Source organism: Nanorana parkeri, unplaced genomic scaffold (genome assembly GCF_000935625.1).
Source record: "Nanorana parkeri isolate BGI_ZX_2015 unplaced genomic scaffold, ASM93562v1 scaffold994, whole genome shotgun sequence".
Taxonomy (NCBI): Eukaryota; Metazoa; Chordata; class Amphibia; order Anura; family Dicroglossidae; genus Nanorana; species Nanorana parkeri.
In genome coordinates this window covers 55,297-58,496 of record NW_017307262.1, presented here as the reverse complement: position 1 = coordinate 58,496, position 3,200 = coordinate 55,297, and the positions used below count along the sequence as shown (strand labels likewise).

The 3,200-nt window shown below is 46.2% G+C and overlaps 1 protein-coding gene across 1 annotated transcript in view; it reads right to left on the bottom strand.

Moving 5' to 3' along the window:
• MYH10 (myosin heavy chain 10) overlaps positions 1-3,200 on the bottom strand; it is a 108,003-nt gene that overhangs the window by 52,994 nt on the left and 51,809 nt on the right. The window lies entirely within an intron of this gene.

Below are 3,200 nucleotides of genomic sequence, written 5' to 3'. Positions count from 1 at the left end.
CCTCCTCAAAGCAAGGGTTAAATGCTCAGTAAGTCAACGGGTAGAGGAATATGGTGCAATATTTATATTCTTTGCTCCAGCAGCTTTGGAGCTCTTCTCTCCGATGCTCTAGGTCAGTGATGGCTAACGTTTCTGAGCCCGAGTGCCCAAACTGCGACGCAAAATCAATTTATTTCAAAGTGCCAGCATTTAACAGAAGTTTGGTATTGTGTTTTAGTTTGGGCACCAGGGTTTCAGCAACACTGCCTTAGGCTAAATAGGGAAACACACATTCAAACATTTAATATTTTCTGTATTTCTTACTTTAATCACCATTTCTTTTTTACATTTTAATCTTATTTTACTTAATTTTTTAATCATTTTATTGATTTTATTATTTTATCACTTTATTTTTTTAATTTTAAATGACTTCTTACTTATTTTTATTTTTTTCACTTATACATTTTTAATTTGTATTTGATTTATTTTACTTTTTTTTTTCCCACTTAAATTTTATTGCTAATCACACAGGGACTAACAAGCCCCTGTATGATAGCATTTGGAGGAGACGGGTATCTCTTTTATGGTCAATGCTAAAGCCTGATGAAGGGACCCTATGTGGCCCCGAAAGCGCTTGTTTGGTCATATGACAAAAAACTTCAATAAATGAAGCTTTTGCCATCTTAAAAGGCCTGGTGTGCTGGTGACATTTCTACAATGTTTCTCTTTATAGAACCTGTCAACTCCAATACAGGAGTTCTAGCAAAGCACTGTGCTGGCTCTCCGGTGACAGCTGAGATGGGAAGGCTGCGAGTGCAGCTCTCTTGTCTCAGTGTTACACGGAGCAGAGCGGAGAACAGATGTTCTCCGGTCTGCTCTACATCCTGAAATTTGCAGCGAGGGAGGCAGCCAGAGGGGAGGGGCGAACCACAGAGGGGGGTTTTACAAGTGATCCCGGCGGCATTAACGATATCACTTGTACTAAAACATCGGCTTCCCCGCTCTACAATTAGCCTCATTTCCCTGAAGCAGGACTAAATGTAGAATAAACTATTTTGAGACCCCTGCCTAGGCTTGCGTGCCACCAGAGTGCCCTCTGTGGCACACGTGCCATAGGTTTGCCACCACTGCTCTAGGTTGTTAGCGGTCAACTCGACATACCCATATATACGATGCCAGACTACGGGCCCTGCGTTATACGCGAGGACGTCAGCATGAAGCCACTGAGCAGAGTAAAGCATGTAATTGCATGCAGCTGTCTGTATGTGGCTACACGCCGACCTGAGCCTGGTGGGAGCCCACAGGTGCAGATAGGCCGAGCAGGTCTCTGCATGGGTGTGCACAGTGTACGGATGTGCATGCCCATGTGAATGAGCCCTAAATATAATTGCCTCCCGTCACAATCAAACCGCAGCCAGATTTGGCCACGGCTCATGTATTTCTTAGACCACGGCTTCTATTTTGGTGTGGTATACTTCGTGTGCCCTCTATCAGCACCGCTGCCCCTTATCCCTGCCCAATCTCAGGTGCACCGATCTCACAGGTATGCTAATGACCTGGCACTGCCACTTGCAGGACACGAGGCCGGTAGTAAAGGTGTAGAGAGCCGTGCAAGCAGCAAACGGGCAGCAATGAGTTGCACACACATTAACGACCCCAGCAAAGCCTCCGTTTAGGCAACTGTGAGCATCCTAATCAGCCTGGAATGTGGATGACGGAGGGCGGCAGTGCCACATGTGCTCAGCGCTGTCAGTCCCCGGCGCTTTATGGGGGCAGACAGATGCAGGGCCCTCACATGACTCCCCTCCCCCCACATTTCCCGCTCGCTCGTGGGGCCTCCGATGGTGAGAGATGCAGACGGGCTGTCAAGCGAAGTTCCTGCCCAGGTGCAGAGACGGGCAGCTGCTGGGACGGACTTAAAGGGGGACTCTGGTCTAACAACCAGTGCTACAGCTGGAAATGACAAAGCACAGTTTAAAATGGGAGTTGATGGCATCCCCCACTTGGCTGTGAGACGGAGAAGTGTGAATCACAAGACTGGCTGAACAAAACTGTCAATTTTTTGCCAGATAAAACAAAATGCATGTGTGATGAAATGCGTATTCAGCGGCTTGCCTGGCGTTCCACTTTAAGAACCTTTCTAATGATTTGTCCCTTTACGGTGTCCTTCCAGCCCCACCAATGTTTTCAGATTTAAAGAGAACCGGTCACCAGGGTCATCTATAATATTGTAAATCTCCGTTCCTGACTTATTAGGGATTGCATGACTTTGTTGGTACTTACTTGTATTCTCTCCCCGTCAGATCAGACGTATCAGAGAGCAACGACATCATATCTCCTGCACTGATAACTGGCACTTAAAGCCTAACTCTGCACTACATACTAACCCCCAAACTTTAGTCTGCAGCTGGGTTTAAAGTGTAATTCTTCCTCCCTTGTGAGGACATTTTCACCAGGACAGGAAGGAAGGAGGAGGAATCTCCAAGAGGGAACTAGAAAACAATAAAAAAAAAACCTCTTTCCAATAGGCTAGCAACACACCAAAACGTACAAAAAACGGCCATGCACAATTATATGGCAATGCAGCGCACCACAGAGCATGATAGTGTGTTACTGCGCAATGCTACAACCCTTACACTGCCACACAATGTGCTTGTAGAGGAGTGCTATGGATGCCCTGTGCCTGTGAGGATCCCATATTCCTCTCCGGAGAGAGAGCGATTTCCCCTTTGCCCTAGTGACATCGTATCTACAGACAGGAAGTGAGGAAAAATCTGCAACAGCTACGCAGGCACACATTACCCTCCAATGCTATAACGCTTACACATGTGCATTGGAGTTGCGTCGCCTTAGCAAAATGAATGGCAATGTTAGACACTAATATATGTAACGTATCTGACAGTTCTGCTATGACAGGGAGAGGATACAGCCAAATAACGGCACGCATAGCCAACCCTGAGAGGAAAGACTGCCCATATTATAACAACTTAAAGTGAATGTATCAGTACAACAGCCAGGGAACTGGCATTTTCATGACAGCACAACATAGGGAGGCCTTGTGTTTCTCGCAAAGCTGCTTTTTCCCTGTGAGGATCCTCTACTTCTCTCCGGAGAGATTTCCCCTCACTTTCTGACTTAGTGACAATGTATCACCAGACAGGAAGTGAGGACAAATCTGCAACAGCTACACAGACCTGTAAGTTTTTTTTTTTAAAGAGTTG